This window comes from Protopterus annectens, chromosome 13.part0 (assembly GCF_019279795.1).
Source record: "Protopterus annectens isolate FY-2018-M chromosome 13.part0, PAN1.0, whole genome shotgun sequence".
NCBI classification, from domain to species: domain Eukaryota; kingdom Metazoa; phylum Chordata; order Ceratodontiformes; family Protopteridae; genus Protopterus; species Protopterus annectens.
The window spans coordinates 508,296,256-508,314,979 of NC_056747.1; the positions used below are offsets into that span (position 1 = coordinate 508,296,256).

The 18,724-nt window shown below is 40.2% G+C and overlaps 1 protein-coding gene across 1 annotated transcript in view; it reads right to left on the reverse strand.

Annotated features, from left to right (window-relative positions):
• NCF1 (neutrophil cytosolic factor 1) overlaps positions 1 to 18,724 on the reverse strand; it is a 277,900-nt gene that overhangs the window by 49,774 nt on the left and 209,402 nt on the right. The window lies entirely within an intron of this gene.

Consider the following 18,724-nt stretch of genomic DNA (forward strand, 5'->3'; position numbering starts at 1 on the left):
ATGTCATCACTTTGTCTTTCCTACAGTGTGCATCCTACCACCCATCGCTGGCACTTCATCTTAATCACCTCTAGCTTCCTTAACCTCTCTTCCTTCACTGCCCGGGTTTCCATGCCAAACAGAAGTACTGGTTACAATGCTGTTTTGTACACTTTACTTTGCAGCTTCTTTGGCATTCATCTCTCACAACTCTGATACCCTCTGCCAGCTGGCTGAATCCCCTCTGATTCTAGCTTTGACCTCCTCATTCAGACTTCCATTCTCTTCCATCACCTCTCCCGGATAGTTGAAACTGTGCTACTGTTTTACCTTCTGTCTCAGTTTTCAGCTTCTTCTGATTTCCCACATTTGCTGCTATGATAACTGCCTTGTCTGTTCTCTCTCTGTTTCATCCCATATGCCTTCAGTTTTGCATTCCATTGCCTTGTCATTTGCTGTGCTCCCTGTTCTGAGTGTTCCTGTAATGCCACATCAGCTGCATACTGCAGCTTTATTCTTCTGTTCCCTCCGATATGTTTGCTAAAGTAGCTCATCACCAGTATCAACATCATGTTGCCTGATGTTACCATAAATGGACATGGGTCTGTTTTCCAGTTCCTATCTGTAAACAACACAGACTCATAGGTTCTTAATAGGCTTTTGACCAGTTAGGTCATTGGTAGCCTAGAATCATGATCCGATTTTTTTCTGTACCCTACAATATGAAGTAACCACTTCCTAATTTCTTCCCCTTTCAGTGAGGGTTCAACTGGCCAGACCAGGGTGAATTTACAGTTTCTCATCCATTTGTTTATACATTTAAGGAAACTCTATTCCATAAAAGAGGGATTCTATATAAGAGATATCTATCAGAATAGCAGGTCCTATTTATCCTGCTGTGGAAGTTTAGTTCAAGTGGATGGCTGTGTAGAATGTCACACAGAGCTGGATCTCTCAAGACTTTGTAGAGAAGGCAAAGGGATCCTCTCAAAAGTCTGTAGGAAACAGATCAGAGACAAATAGTGCTTTAAGGTGGTCTGTATAGTACATGGAAGACGTACCCTTGCTTTTCTTTGTGACAAAACACCAATCTTTAGAGTTGTGTCATATGTTTAGACAAGTATATACTGAAAGAGGCAGTATATTCTATTAAGGGTCTGATAAAGGACAGAGAGGAATAACAGCATCTTGTGGCTTAGCAGATATACCCCTGATAATCAATCTGGCTAAATAATAAGATTGCCAAATGAAAGATTTACATGGTGATCAAAGGATGGTTTGTTGTCAATGAAAGTGCCCAGGTCCCTAACAACTGTTGTCAGTTTTTAAAGGAGTGTCATATATGTGGTAGGTAAACAGGTGCCCATTTTTTGTCAAAGGGCTACATTTATTGGCATTTAGATTATGGCCATGGTCCTGGTACCAATTTTCTATATGCTTTAGACCATTCTGGAGAATCTGGGAGCCAGCTGGAGCTCCAATGCACACTTGCTCACCCACAGGCCTTTAACATTGGCCTTGTTAAGAGAAGTAAAAAAAGGAAGAGAAGTAGCCCAAGGATCAATACCTGACAGACCCCACTACTACCAAACTATTTTTGAGGAGACCATGTCCTCTAAGCTAATAGACTGAGTTCTGTTAGTGAGCCAGGTTGCTAGGGTTACAAATGGGTTTACATTACTGTGATTAGCTTGTCTGTAATTCCAGAAAATGTGATGGCATCCAAGACTTTGCCAGGTTAAGTCATATGCACTGATTTACCTGCATCCGATACATTCCTGACTGATCCAATGAAGTCCACTAAGTTTACAAGCCAGGATCTGTCTTTAACAAACCCAAACTGGTTAGGGTCAAGTGATTAAAGACTGCTGATGTCCTTGTTAATACGTTCTATAGTCTTACAGGTGAGGCTGGTTAGGCTTATAGATCTGTAGTTAGCAAGGTCAAATGTAGGTCCTCCCTTGTGAAGTGGAATGACTACAGCAGTTCTCCACACCTCAGGCATGAATCTAGTAGAGAAGCTGTGACTGAACAGGTTAAGTAGTGAGTCTATAAGACTGTGCTTGGTTTTGACATGAATATCCTCAGGACTTGCTATGAGGTAATCTGAGGGTGTGTGTAGGCATGCAAATATGGGGGGGTTAGGGGGAAATAAAGGTATAACTTTAGAGCTATATTTGCCAACTAATATGTTGGCTATGTCCTCTGGGGATGAGTATGCGCTGTTATGTATTACCTCAGTGCAGTTTGGGTATAGATTTTAAGATTTCTGACATAAAAAGCTTTGTGTTTGTCCTTTACACGTGGCAATTTTCAGTTCATACTTATTATTGAAAAGTTTGATTTCTAAGTTTCTTATTTATCTTTCAGAGATTGGGGTATTTAATTTTTGTTACAGACAATACATTTCTTCTTTTCACTGTATAGTTTGTTTATACGAGGATTCCACCATATGAGTTTAATTCCTAAACTTAGCATTGTATTTGTGTATGATGTGGACTGATGCCTCACTGCAAGCATTTAGGTAAGCACAGAAACTGTCTATGAATATAGCAATGTGTGAAATGGGGGTCATCAAGGAGGGAGTGGTACTTTAAGCTACATCAGGTCATCAGCTAGTTGTAAAATATTTGTCCTTGACTAATACCTACAGACAGAAGGGCTTGATTGTAGACCAAGTTTGACCCTCATAGTGAATATAGTGCATTGATGGTCAGATATGACCAGTGATAGGGCAACTACCGGTGTATCCCATAGCAGAATTACATTGGTGAGGCCTAGATTGAATATTTTTGAGTCCCTAGTTTGGATATGAAGTACTGGGTCTAAGAAGCTAGCATTTATGAGCTCTACGAAGCATTGTGCATGCTTATTTGTGGTAGTGTAGTTTACCCAGTTAATGGAAGGTTAATTGAAATTCCCCATGAGAACAGTATTTGGTTCATTGGGGAAAAAACTCCTGTTTGTTTAGATATGTGTCATGGGCAGCAAGTACATGAAGGGGGTATGATAGCTAGCTAGGATATGGAACAGATTTTTACTAATGAAAAGCAAGATGTGGAGATCAATATCTTACCTTACAAGTCCTGATGTGTTTTGGCTTTGTAGCAACATGGAAATGTCACCAACAACAAAAAAAAAAATCTTGTTTTCCCGCCTTACTGAACTAGAATAGTCCAGTCTTCAGAGTTTGCTGATCTCTGGGCTTTGTCTTGGTTCCTGTGCTATTCCATATCCTTATTGGGATAAAAGGAAGCGTCTTTGTTCACCAGTGGGAGTGGGGAGCACTGAGCGGCCTATTTGTCCCTAGAGGAGTGGTTCCAGCCAGAAACTTGTAGTCTATTGGCCATTTTGGGTCAATTCCTAGCTCTTTTCAGCCCCCTGTAATAAAGCCCGCTTTAGCGCGCTTTTTCGCTTGTATTCAACTCAGTACAGCTCCTCGTGGTGTCCTGCAGAGTTCTACAAGCAGCAGAGAGCAAAAGAGTGACTTTTTCCTGATTTAAGTATTTTTTCTGGCTTTTTGATTATTTACTGCTTAGCGACTGCATTTTCGCCTGTTTATACAGCTCTGCATTCTATTTAAACTGTTTTGTGTTGATTAACTGTTTTGCACTTTTAAAAAGTTATTTGTTGCTTAATTTTACCTGTAGGCTAACACACTCAAGTGCGCTAGCCGTTTAAAAGCATTTATAGCATTTACTGTCTGTTTTTCCTCTGTTTTCTGCAAAAAAAAAAAAAAAAATCTTGTTTTCCCGCCTTACTGAACTAGAATAGTCTAGTCTTCAGAGTTTGCTGATCTCTGGGCTTTGGCTTGGTTCCTGTGCTATTCCATATCCTTATTTGGATAAAGGGAAGCTTCTTTGTTCACCAGTGGGAGTGGGGAGCACTGAGCAGCCTATTTGTCCCTAGAGCAGTGGTTCCAGCCAGAAACTTGTAGTCTATTGGCCATTTTGGGTCAATTCCTAGCTCTTTTCAACCCCTGCTATAAAGCCCGCTTTAGCGCTTTTGCATGATTTAGCGGAGTTGCCCATAGAGCACCATCGGGCAGCGCCGGTTTAAACAAGGTTAAACTATTTCTGCCTCCGTAAAGTCTGCTCTTCAATTTTTCCCTTAGAACTTCTCTACTTGCAATCTAAACAGTCTATTATCTATCTCAAAAGCTCAGCACTTGCTCCTAAAGCATTTTTATATAGGTAAAGTACTTGTATACTAAACAAAGTACTACATTAGCCTAGAATCCCCTTGAGTACCCATTTCCCTATAGGTCCCTTCTGACTCAGTTACACAGCAAACTTTTTCACTTTTTCTAGCATGTCGAAGGCTCAGTTGCTAGCATCCTCTCCTGTTCAGCTGGTGAATCTGGGCATCTTGAGGCAATGTTACAATTGCCTCATGTACACAGACAACCCACTCCTTCTCCCACAAAACACAAATACATGTGAGAGATCCAACTATATAGCCAAACTGGAGGCTGAGCTCTCTCAACTCAGGACTAGCAAGACCAGACAGGAGGAGAAGGAAACCACTCACACCACAAACCCAGTTTCACATAAAACTATCACAACTGCAAAACAAACACATAAACACACAAAGACATACTCGGAGGCACTGATCAAAAATCTACCAAAACTACAGAGGCCTCCAAAGCAGACACCCAAGCAACTGCCACCTCAAGACATAAGACATGCAACACATAGTTCTCAAAGTCAGTGTGCTAAACAGTCACAGCCCTTAAGGCCAAACACAATGCCAGACACACTTGTTATAGGTGACTCCATAGTCAGACACACTGACGTCCCACTCACCAGACTGAACAAGGAAAAGATCACAGTAAGCTGCCTGTCAGGCGCTAGAATCCGCCACATAACACAAGCACTCAGGTCACTCCACAGCAAGTACAAGTATGACTCAGTCATTGTCCATGCCGGTGTGAATGACCTGAGATGTACCTCCCTGGACTACATGAAAAGAGACATAGAGGAGCTCTCAGATTATGTAGCCCAGGCCGGTATGACCCTGACCCTGAGCAGTATCCTACCCTCACCAAGAATGATGCCACAATACAGAGACAAAATGATAAGCTTTAATAATTGGCTTAATTACTGGTGTCATTCTAAGGGGATCCAATGTCTGTCTGCCTGGGATGACATGCTTGACAAGCCACGCTGTTTCGCAAGGGGCAGCTTGCACCTGTCACCCCTGGGCTTCCGGATATTGGCAAAGGCTCCTGCCACCCCCATAGTGCCTTTTTTAGGCAAGGCTCAAATGATAAACCTACCGCCCTAGAAAACAAAAATGGAGAAAAACTAAGGGTAATACTGCTCAATGCCAGAAATCTAAACCTCAAGATGCACGCCCTCGAAGCCCTCCTCAGTATGGAGAACATCGATGTCTGTGCTGTGACTGAAACCTGGTTCAAGGCTCCTGAGAGCACCCCAGCACTATCAGGTTATACCTCATATCATGCGTTCCGGCCCCAAAATCCGGACCGAACCACAAAAGGAGGGGAGTATCCATATTCATAAAGGATACCCACACCTCCAGGTTAGTGGCAATGCACGAAGCATCGGAGACCATCCAGGTGCAATTAACCATAGGTAAAACTGCCCTACAGTTTGTAACATGCTACAGACCACCTTCTCAAACTCAGGAAACCCACACAGCCTTCCTGAAGACACTGGAGAGTATGAATGTCTCTCCAAACACCATCATATTGGGTGACTTCAACTACCCAAACATAGACTGGGAACATTACTCAAGCCTCAACACCCTAGCCCAAAGGTTCCTTGAGTTCATAAACTCAAATGCTATGGAACAACTAGTCACCATTCCCACAAGAGGAGAAAATATACTAGACCTGATCATCAGAAACATGGGGACAAAATGCTCCACACCGGAAGTATATCCCTCATTGGTGAGATCAGACCATAAATTAATCTCACTGGAGATCCACATCCCGCCCCACCCCAGCAAAAGACCACAGTGAAGAACTTCTCAAAAGCAAACTTCACACTTCTTAAGACTGGAGTGGTATCCTTCAAGGCCCCGTGCCAGTGTAAACCACAATCCACGCTGCTGAAACCCTTACAAATGCCTTCTACGAGCACCTCCAGGAATGTATGGATCAAGCAATCCCTAATAAAATCAAGACCCTTTCCACCAAAGGCAGGCGCCCGGTCTGGTGGACCCCAGCCATAAACAAACTCTACAACAAGAGGAGAAAGCTACTACATGACAGAGCAAAATCCCTAAAAGGGAAGGCATCTCTGATCAATACTAGCAAAAAACTACGATCACTCATAAAATCATCCAAGGCCAACTTTGAGAGAAAAATCGCTAATGACACAAAAGACAATCATAAGGCCTTCTTTAGCTATGTTAGAAACCTGGGTGGAAACTCCCAGATATGCTCAGAATTAGTCCAAAATGATAAAAAAAATCACTGAACCCACAGACATTGCCAACATACTGGCAGACAATTTCAGTGCAAATTCCCCCCAAAAGGAGAAATATCTATCCCACCAGAGTCTAGCCTCCCAAACATCTCAGATGCCCAGGTGAGAGCTGCTCTCTCTAAAGCAAAAAACACAGCATCAATGGGACCGGACGGTGTCCCCAGCTGTGTGCTACACGAACTCAATGAGGAACTAAACCCACACATAAGGCTGCTGTTTAATCTTAGCCTTACTACAGGATACGTACCCAAAGAATGGCGTACAGCAACTGTGGTCCCACTCCACAAAGGCGGTGCTTCTACGGACCCTGGAAATTACCGCCCCATAAGCTTGACGAGCCTTGTCTGCAAAGCTATGGAGAGGATCATAATGGAACTCATAAATAAAGACATTGGGGACCTACAGACACTGGATCCTACCCAATTTGGCTTTGTCAAGGGCAGATCCTGCCTCTTGAACTTGGTCGACTTTTTCAAAACAGTCACTAAGGCCATTGATGAGGGTAAGGCAGTTCACACAGCCTACCTTGACCTAGCAAAAGCGTTCGACACAATACCCCACTTGGGCATCATAGAAAAGCTCACCAGCTTAGATGTAAACCCATATGTCACAAGATGGGTTGCAAACTGGCTCAAGGACAGAACACACAGGGTTAGAGTTGCTGGTGCTATGTCAGACTCTAAGCCGGTCATGAGCGGTGTCCCACAGGGCTCAGTCCTGGGCCCCCTCTTGTTCGGCATTTATTTTTCTGAACTGCAGGCAAACATAGGGGGATTGTGGCTGACAAAATTTGCAGATGACTGCAAACTGGGCACCATAATTGACACTCCATCAGACACAGACATCCTCCAGAGAGGTCTCATAGAAATGGATAACTGGTGCCAGAGCCATGGCCTTAAGCTAAATGCCAAAAAATGTATAGTCATACCCTTTGGGAAAAACAAGGTAACCCCTAATTACCACATAGGTGGTAATCCATTAAACATGGAAGAAGTTATCAGGGACCTGGGGACCCAAGTTGACAGTAACCTCTCTTTTGACACTCACATTGCCAAAGTGGTTAGGAAGACCTTCTACATTGCCCACCTGATCATGAAGGGATTCACATCCAGATCAGGAGAGGTCATTGTACCCCTGTACTCATCAGACCAATGATTGAGTACAACGCCCCATTCGGAATGTACCTTACCCGACACCTGCAGCAGTTGGAAAGACCCCAAAAGTTCCTCACCAAAAGGATAAAGGGGCTCAAACATATGTCATACGATGCCCGACTGAAGAAACTCCAGCTCTATTCAGTCGCATACAGTCTGCTCAGAGGTGATCTGTGCCTGACATACAAGGCCATGTCCAACCCAGAATTAATGGACATGCTCCACCTCAAAAAATCCAAATCCACCAGAGCCACGAGAGCAAGAGACTTAAACCTCAACACGGATATAAATAGGACATGCTGGAGGGACAGATTCATCACCCAGAGACTCCCTACACTATGGAACAGAATCCCAGTCCATGTGAGGCAGAGCCCCTCACTGACTCTGTTCAACAGAAATCTTGACGAGTGGATGGGAGATCGTAGGCTTACCCCGGGAATCATCTCTGTATCACTGCTGGACAGAGGCACAGCAAACTAATGGGTATAGTATTCTCATCCTAAGGGGTGGTGAAAGCCACACACACTCTAGTTAGGCTTATAAATGCCCTAGCGCAGATAGCCTAGTATGAACCTATGAACCTATGAACCTATAATCATGTTCAGAGAGCTGGCTGAATGAGTGGTAGGAGGTAAATCCAGCACTGGGGAGCACTACTGCTACACTCACACTGCATTTCTTTAACAAGGTACATATACATATTTCTAAGGGACAGTAAGGAATGCAACTTCTTATTCAGGCTTTTAGTACTGAGCAGCACTAATTTTATAAAGTCTTGGGTTTGTATGACTACGTTGGTAGTTTGAGTAGACTGATCTTTCCTAAAAAGGCACCATGAGTGTGGAAAAAGTATGGCTAGTATAGAAAATCCATGATGAGAGAGATGGAGGCTATTTCTAGAAAAGCAGGTAGGACTGTCAATCATTTTTTGGCAGACATATGTTGACCCTCTTAGACTGACTTCAGTAACTAAACCAACAGTTAAAGTTAACATTGTAGCATCATTTTAGGTGATGGTATGGTGCTATGCAAGACTAATTCCCTACCAGCTTCAGACAAATATTCTTTTCATATGATCTAGAGAGGTGTATCTTAAACTGTTCACTCCAATGTACACAATAACTAGGTCATATGTGTTCCTTTGGTGAAGGGACTTAAGGACTCTAGTGACATGGTGGACCCTGGCACCTGAAAGACAGCTTACTGTCACACTTTCCTTGTTCAGGCTTGTGAGTTGTGCATCTTTTTGTTTCACCATGGAGTCACCTGTCATTGGGACATTATCATATGTGTTGGCTCAGCCTTGTTGCTTTTTGGCTTGGTCTTGTTGCCTTAAGGGCACTGGTTTACCAACTGGGTGATCTAATTTTTCTCTTCTACTGTTTGTCTTTTCTGCAGAAGCTGTTTGCTTGTATGTTTGTTGTCAAGTATCCCATTTACCAAACCTGCATTTTAGAGAGCTTTGTAGTTTAGTTAGGGATTTCTTAAGTACCTCAACATAAGATGGCTTATTTGATGACTTAGGGCAAGATGGGTATAGTTGTGTGATATGGGTGTGAATGATAACAACTTAGTGGGTACTGCCAACAAATTCAGATGAGAAGCTGGTCTCCAAGGTTAGTATATACTTGCACTAGCTGTCACAAACAGATCCATCTAGTGGAAGAAGCAAATAGTTGTTAGCATGCATGAGACAGTCATTACACTGCTTCAAGGTGCCTAGTGTTAGCAGATTGGCTATATAGATATAGCAGCTTGCACTGTGTTTTTTTGTAGGGAGTAATGTATGTAATTCACCATGTCATCCAGTACCACTAGGTTGGTGTGTATGACTTAAAGCCTGAGCATACAGTAGTTTCTGGTGTTAATGTTAAAAATGGTATAATTTAAAAATAATATTATGTAGCAACAGCACCTATTTTTTTAGGTCCTACAACTTTGCAAGTCCAGTGGCTGTTGCAGATCCTTCATAGCTTCTGTTGGCATATGGTGTGCTGTAGATATGGGGTACTCAGAAGCCCAGCTCCACAGTTTCTTTTTACATTGTGATGTCAGCAGGATGAGAAGTAGCAGTTCAAGCTGCTGACGGACATTTGCAGACAGAGTCATGAGCTCAAAGTGTCTATCATGCAGCTGCATATGTGGTTCACATCTCCTTATGGTATCACAAGGTAGAATAAGACGTGTGGATAAGAAAGGATTAAGGACATGGGTATTCACATAAGGGCCACCTGAAACACTCACATAGATAAGTCAGTCCATAGGTCTTTTCCCATCAATATGCTGATTTTTTTGTTTAAATTTATCATTAAAATGCCAGTGATAAACCACCCAGGGAATGGTCTATAAAGCTTTACTGCTTGGGTTCATCTTGGTTAACCCAATTAACAGCTACAGACTCTTATCCATGCTCATTTATTTATTTTTTAGAAACCAAACAACAACAGTCACTTGCATAACTGATGATTAGAGAATGGCTTTTTTGTGAAATCATACTTACAACTACCATTTTATACATTTAAAAGCCTCGGAATTACTCTTGTATTAACACTCTTCAAACATTTTTCATACAAATGTTGCACCATCCTGTTTGTTGTTTTGGCTTCTCAGCACATGCCCCACATCATCTAAAGCATGAAATCTCCAAGAGTATCTCAGGACTTCAGATGCTCTTCATGAGTGGTGTTAAGAGTTCACATTGCCTTGATTATTTCTGCTAGTGATATCCCTGCAGTTACAGTCCTAGCATCAGACCAGCTGCTCTACTGAATGCTTTCTCTACAAAATTACTATCACTAAATATCACCTATAAATATCCCATTGAGTTTCTATTTTTCATAATCCATAACCATTTTACATCTTTCCTTTCTTTTTTATATTCTTATGAGCTGCTGCTTCCCATACCAGGTACTTAGATGCATTTTCTGATACTAACATTTCAGTGCAGCATAAGACGAAGAGAATGCTACACTCCTGAGTCTACCACCCTTGGAAAGAGATGTTAAATTGAAGTTCCATCTGCTTGAGCTAGTGGTAGCTCAGGTGGATGTAAAAAGATCTCACAATACAAGGATGCTTTGTTTTTATAATTTATTTACACATTTATATTACTGACTTTTTTAAAACCATTTAAATTTTGAAATATTACCACAAAAAAAATCCCAACCTTGGTTCCATAACAAAACATGTATAGGTTTCCAAGATAGCTACACACTGATCAATGGCTTACTTTCAGCTCTCCCACTGTGAAAAAAGAAACTGATACAAAAGGGCCAGTAATTTTGTCTGATTTAGTAAAATTCAGTTACTGGTTAATAAGTACACTGCCTGAATGCTAGCAAAGAAGAAACTTAGAGAGCCTGGAAGAAAATCAACTAGAAAAGGAAAGAGAAAACATTGACTGAGAAGAATCATGAAGCAGTTTAGCAAAAAGTAGTTCAAGCTTCAGCTTTGGGACAAGAGGTGGCTTCCAGTAATTTAGAGAACAAAACAAGTCAAATGTGCTCAGAGCTGACTAAAGTAAATGAAACATTGAAGGAACATATCAACTCAAGTAGCAAAGGCTGGAAAAACAAAGAAGCTTTAAACAGCTATTCAACTGAACTGATAAAACTGCAAAAAATCTAAGGCTGAAATGAAGAAAAGGCCAGCTGATTATGAGACTGCTCAAGAAGAGCTGTTTGTTAGAGTTAGAGGACAGACCATGCAGAGAAAACCTGAGATTTTCTGCTTTACCAGTGAAACATGAAGGAAGAGACTGTGTTAATTTTATGAAAGCACAACTAAGTACCTGGAATGGTATTCCACAGCAGGATTTGCTAATTGAAAGGGCACATTGTGTGTATGCTCCAAACCTGGCCATGGGAAAGCAGACAAAACCTATATTAGCAAAGATTAAATCATACCAGCAGAAAGAGTATATCCTGACAAAATTGTGGCAGAAGGGCAAAGTATTAAAAATTATAGACAGTAGAGTGTTTGTGGAAAATGATTATTCACTATATACTAGGGAGAAATAAAGGGAATGTTAAGAGGCTGGTGTGAGATTCAAGCTGCTGTATCCAGTTTTCTTCAGAATAGTGCTTTCCTGGAGGAGCAGTCTTTTTTGATGCAGAACAGGCTAAAGGGGGAAATACAAAAATTTGTCCAACAAGAGGTGAGCCATCAAATAGAAGGGGACTGTGCTCCTCATTCTTCTGATAGTAAGGCTCATAGAGACTCTTTGCCAGTGAAACCTTTTCCAATGTTCCAAAGGAAAATGCTTGAGAGAAATGAAAAAGCACAGTAGTTGACTAGATAAATTGGGAGTACCTTGGATTTGAACTGGAGTCTGAAGTTAGGGAATGAAGATGAACACGAAGAAAACCAACAACTCTGAAATTAGTAAATAAATGTGAGACTGGAAAGCATCAATCACATTTGTGAAATACTGCTTTACAAGAAAAAGTGGCTAACACAGATTGGATTTTTGTTAATTTTTGTTAACTTTGTTAAACTTGTTGGAGGACTAACAGGCATATGACCTATTTCATGTCATTAATGTTTGGAAGGGCACTAGAAGGAAGGAAAAAAAGGAGAAAAGGGGAAAATGTAAGTAAAACAATTTTTGTTCTTATTTGTATAAAACTTATGCTATAAATTGCATGTTATACAGTAAAACATTTTCAGTGATTGCTGCTATAAAAATACTAAAGTAAAGAGGTGCCTTTTCTTTTTTAGTTTTAAGAAATGTAGGCATTACAATATAAAAAGAGAAGAAAGACTAGACCAGTGGTGTCTGGTGACTTCAAATCAAAGGGGGGCTGCAGGAGACAGGTGAATGGGTGGGGGGTGTCAATGGAAAGGGGTGTGGCCAACTAAAAAAGGGGTGGAGCTATGCTCAAAACCACAAAAACTGTAACTTTAATTAAATACGCTGCCCTGGGTGCCAAACCATCATTATGAGAGTCCAATCAAGACAAAATGAAGTGTAGAAGAAAAAAATATTTCAATGCATGACAGCTTACTTAATATCTAGATGGAAACAAAAAGGTTGTGAGGCATGAAAAAATAAATTACTTTTTAAATACATTACTGGAATGCCAGTCAAAATCAAGTATAAGAAAAAACAAGCAGCACTCAACTCAAACCACTTCTCCTTGCACTGCAGTTCTAATTATAATTTATATTCAGCTTTATTAAAGTACCACGTAACATGCTGAAAGTAGCAATCGCTGTGATACCCCCACTTGTAAAAATGTTTCTTATCCAAAAAAGACCTGCTGCCTGACAACTATCTACTTGTTTCATGGGGAAAACATGATCAAAGTAAAAAATGAAAAGCAAACAAGAAACAAGCTCAAGATACATTGTTTGCAGGATTAATGTACAGGTAATGGACCACACATGATAGATTGGCATTCTGTTTGGTTTACAGGTAAAGCCTGCAAAGATGACTGCATGTCTCCAACAAATGTAATGAGCTTCTTAAAATAATGTAATCCTGTCCTTTATTACAAATACTGTCATATGCATTTCAATACCCAAGGCTTATACATTATCTAATTATGTAAGTATTCTCTGCATGGCAACAACAGAAAGGCTTTCAATGTTGGCAATTCTTTAACAATATGCTTATTAAAGCTTACTTGCATCTTACAATCTCAGACAAGCTTACCTGATGGTCATTAAAACATTGCTACTTAAACACAGAGCAACAGGCACTTTCTGAGTAATGTTGTTGTTGTTGTGTCTTTCGGCTTTTCCTGGTTAGGGGTTGCCACAGTGGAACTTCGGTCCGCTAATGATTGGCAGTAGATTTTTACGTGCCGAGTTGCCAGCCCTAACGCATAACCTTCAACGCAGGTACGCCCATTCACGCATGTCTCCACACAGAAGACACTCTAGCTGAGAATCAAACAGGACAAAGTCTTACTGTGAGGCGACAACGCTACCGCAGCACCACACCACAGTACTTTCTGAGTAATAATAAGCATAAATCAACAGTATAAAAATATGACAGAAACCAGAACATTCTGCAAAATCAAGGACAGTATAAAAGTAACACTTGTGTCTACCTTGGAGGGGGTTTACTCTGTACATTTACACTGCATAACTGCTCCTTACCTTGCTTGGACACATCCAGAGTCACTATATGGGGGAGTGGGGTGCAACAAGTATGTCACAATTTGAAATGTCTCTGGCTGACTGTGATGGCCCTGACACATTTGTCAAACTTCTCAACCTCAGAACAAGAAATATGGACAGAGCCATACATAGAAGTGGGACAAAGGCCCAAAAATAAGGACAATTTTTAAATATTGCTCTTATAAAGATAATAGAATAGTAGGTCTTGCATTAGTATGAATTTTCTGAAAGGTACGAAATCTGAAACTCAAATATCTGTCATTACTTTCTAACTTCAGTCTTTAATGATTTGCCACTAATTTACCAAAAAACACAATTTTATGAAAAATGAACCAAAAATGTGATGCAAAAATATAAAATAGCCACACAATACAGCTGGGAACCTGTCAAAGAAGGGACACTTTTTTAATATTAGCACTGCTAACTTGAGCAGCTGACAAAATAAAAGAATCTACATGCACTTCTGAAATAAAAGTAATCTATAACTCTGATTATTACAGTTATTTCTTAATTGTAAGCCCTCCACGTTTTCTTCCAAAATTGCCATCTTACGGCGGGATTATTAGGGGAAGAGCAACATTTTGAGTCAAAATCGGAGACAGTTGAGAGGTTTGGATATGCCTAATTTTATAAAGCAATTTATTTGCACGTACCTCTCAATCTGTTAATGCAGGAAATCTGGACAAGGCCAAATATACTGGGGGAACATATAAACAGTACTATAAATTGTTGTATAAACTGATACAATTGATAGAATAACAGGTCTTGCTTTAGCATGCATTTTTCTGAAGGTTATGAAGTCTGAAACTCAGTGTTTGCCATTATTTAGTGACTTAATTCCTAAATTATTTGCCAGAAAACCACACATTTTATGAGGAACAAACCAAAAATAAGAAGCAAAAATCTATTCATTCTGTGAAAATCTGGACAGTTGAGAGGTATAGTTCAGCCGGGGCTGTCTTTCAGTTTGCTGCCCTTCCCCCTCACAAAATCATGGTCGACTGGAACTCCCCCCCCCCCCCCCGGCAGCCATTCCAATGAACCATTACTTGGCTATTTCACCCCATTTACCATAAACACTAATGTGCATACTGCTTTACTTCTACGATGATTTGGACTTCATTTGAAAGTTTAATTTTGCATTTTATAGCACAAACACTAAGACATCTGCTAAATAAAGCAATGCAATCTCACAATGAAAACAGACTTCACATCAAAACTTCTCTGCCCTTGAAACTCACATTCATTGAAACAGCATTAAAACCCACATTCAAAGAAAATACATTTTGCCAGTGGCAGATAAAGATTAACTTTGGGCTGTTTTCAAATCATAGGCCCCTTGCACATGAAACATACACGTGGTCTTTGATACACCTTCCTGATTGTATTAAATTATATTCCTTGTGCATTATAGTACAGTTGTTAGAGGGCATTTTAAATTTGTTTGAACATTTTTCCAGTAAACAATGAAACAAAATGCATGCCCCAATAATAACAAAATTGTCCAATTCAGAACATTTTTCCAGTAAACAATGAAACAAAATGCATGCACCAGTCATGACAAAACTGCCCAATTCAGAACATTTTTATCATAAAAGTCTACTCAAACTTCTACAGTCCAACAGTATCAGTAAATATGCAAAATCTCTGAAGAAGTAAAAGTCATCTAAATAATTCCACATTAAAGAAATCTGTAACTAATGAAGAGGTTGCTGCTAGCAAACAACTTTATATTTCATTGTTTCATCTACAAATAAAGTGCCTGCTGCCCTTGAGGAATAAATTGCCTAACTTGCATTAAAAAAAGATAAGCTAGTAATACTGCAATAGGGAATGGATGGCAAACTGATAACAGGTTCATAGTTACTAGGTATCTTCACCTTTACAATACAGTACAGTATGAGCAATGCATCTACCTACTGTGAGAGTAGAACCCACAGCCTTCTGCATCAAAAGCAAGTACACTACCTATTGTGCTATTTACAATGGAAGCAGACTCGGCATAAGCAGCACTAAACGTTTGTTCCCCTGCAGCTCTCAGCTTCTTGTAAAATCTACTTGATACTCAGCTACATCTTTGAACTTTGCAGCAGAAGAAGTTTGGAAAAATCCAAAATTTGGGGGGGCAGCAAAAGACCGAAACATAGGGACACATTTTAAACATTGCTTGTATAATGTTGGAAAGTTGTTAGAATAAAATGCTGTGTTACCACCATACATATCACTGCCAAGTATTGAAGTCAGAGCAACATACCACTATGCCAAATCATCTGTTTTATGAAAGAAAGGAAGACTGAAACTTAAATGGCTACCATTTAGTGAATTCAGTTCTCAACATAGCTGTCAACAGCTTAGCACAAAACACCTGAACAAAGCCAATAATGGGAGAATACAGCCCCCAAACATATTCAGTGAGTTCAGTGATCACCATAGCTCTCAACCTTGGTACAAAAAACCTGGACAAAGCCAATAATGGGGAAATACAGTCCAAAAATAGGGACAAATATCCATTGAGGACACCAGAGCAAACCCACACAAACTCAGGGAGGACATGCAGACTCCACACAGAAGGCACCCCTGCCAAGAATCAAACCAGACAACCTGTAGCTGCCAGGCAACAATGCTACCACTGCACTACTGGCGGTGTTAAGTAACAAAAATACAGAGACCACAGATTTTATGAGGAACAGAACAGAACAAATATGAGGCAAAAATCTGCAAATGTTTTACAAATGGTGGTGGGTATGGAATTCAGGCTCTTGTCACTTGGGCCCAAGGTACAGGGTTGAAGTCTTATTCTCTACCCTCCATCATGTAGCTACTGGGGAACTTTATACACACACACACACACACACACACACACACACACACACACACACACACACACACACACACACACACACACACCCTACCTGCAGATCGTCCATGGCAGCTAAGTTCTGTACACTCCTCCATGAGCTAAGGTAGTGATTCTGTCCTCTGCATGGCAGCTAAGTCCCGTAGAGGTCCTCTGCAGCAGTCTGATGTCCTCCATAACAGCCCATGCAGGCTTTCTGGGTCTCCCCATGAGACGTGAGTAGGCTGGAGCCTCCAGCCTGTGGGCAATGCAGTCCGGTGTTCTTCAGGTCTGTGTGGTTGTCACTGCACAGACCTCTGGGCTGGTAGGGTGGAGTTCCCTACTGGACTGCCTAACAGAGCAGTCTGAAGTTCAGGAATGAAGCATGCATGTGTGTGTGGAGTTCTGGACTGCCTAACACAGCAGTCAGGAACTAAGCACGCATGCGTGGATTTCTGGGACTACTCGTAAAATTTATTTTAAGTTTATATTGTATTTTCTATAGTGGGGGAATTTAGTTTATTCTTTTTACAGGTGGGAGGGGTTGCAGTCCTGCAGTCCTATAGCACGGGCCACCCCTGGGCTAGACAAAAGCACATTTAAGTCAATAGTCTGCCGTAATAAATCGAGAGGTCTGAACATTGTTTGCTGACAGAAGCATAAAAATTAAAAGATAGAAGGGCAAGCAGCTCAGTAAAAAATAAAGTTTGAAATTATTGAAAATGACTAAGAGACAGCAACATTTCTAGTAACTAAATATTTTAATGCATTTAGTAGACCAGTGTATAATTTAGTTATACTTAAAGATAGCCAGTGCACTTTTTCTTAAGGCTAAAATGTATTTTTTTCTGAAAACATACAAGTTGTTTATTACACCTAAGAGAGGAATAAAGATAAGATAAGAACAGACATCAATTGGTGTGCGTAGGAGCACTAGCTGTACTATGTGTCTTAACATAGGAAACCTTGATTTTAGGTTATTTAATGCCAGAGGGTGCAGCTGTAAATTTGGGACAATTGCTCCTATCTGGAGAGTTAAACTTCATTATCTGAAGATGTATATAGTTTTGTGCATTTGTTTTAAGTTAATGGGTTCTGGGGGTGTTCTAGAGGTGTGATTGTTTTTTTTTTTTATTTGAGGGTTTTCATTGAAACAAAAAATCTGTAAAATGTAATATAAATTCAAATGGAGGTGACAAGAAACAACTGTGTAAAGGATCAGCCTGAGAAATACTAGTGGGTGAATGTAACACAAAAGTTGGAAATAGACATTAAAAAAGCTGTCATATATAGTAGGTGGAAATAATAACATCTTATCATAATAGCTAAACTAAACATAGCTACAGGAGACACGTTTGGAAAAAATATGTGAATTTGATTAAAAAAGGATTTCAGGATGGATATTCAACAAAATATCAGGGACAGAAGAAAAGGGGGGTACTTATACTAATTGCTAGAGGAGCTCCAATAGTGACAGAAGATGAAAAAATAGTAATGGTAGATTAGAGAATGGTAGGGACTACAGGCAAAGGAGGTGGATTATGTTGGCATGTATTTATATTCCACCTGAATCTGCATATAGAGCTTAAGAAATTTTTGAGATAATTAATTAGCTTTCAGCAGGGAATATTACCTACAGGTGTGGACTAGAACTTGAGTTTCAATAGTATGGATGTATCTGGGGACCTAGAATGGAAAATAACAGAAGAGGGTACATTTCTGAAGAAATTTATGAAAATATTTGGTATGGAAGACATGAATTCAGTAGTAGGAGCTCTAAGAGAATTTATACATTATTACCTAATTTACAATAATTGGGCTAGACTAGACAGAAATTATATTTCAAAGGAACATGTGCATTTAATTGAAATCTTTGACACACATCCAATAACCATTTCAGATCATGCTCCAATAAAAACTAAGATAAAAATGCAGGGTAATGAGGGACTTCCAAGATGGCTGCAAAGTTAGTAACAACTTGTTTTTAGCTCTCCCAATGTGAAAACAGAAACTCAGCAGAGAAGGCCAGTAGACTTGTGTTTATGGGTAAATTTCAGTAACCAGCTAGTAAGTGCATTGCCGGGATGCCAGGAATAAAGAAATACAGAAGATTTGGAAAAAATAAGCTACAAAAAGTGAGGAAGAAACATTGACTGGGGAAAGTTCTGCAGCTG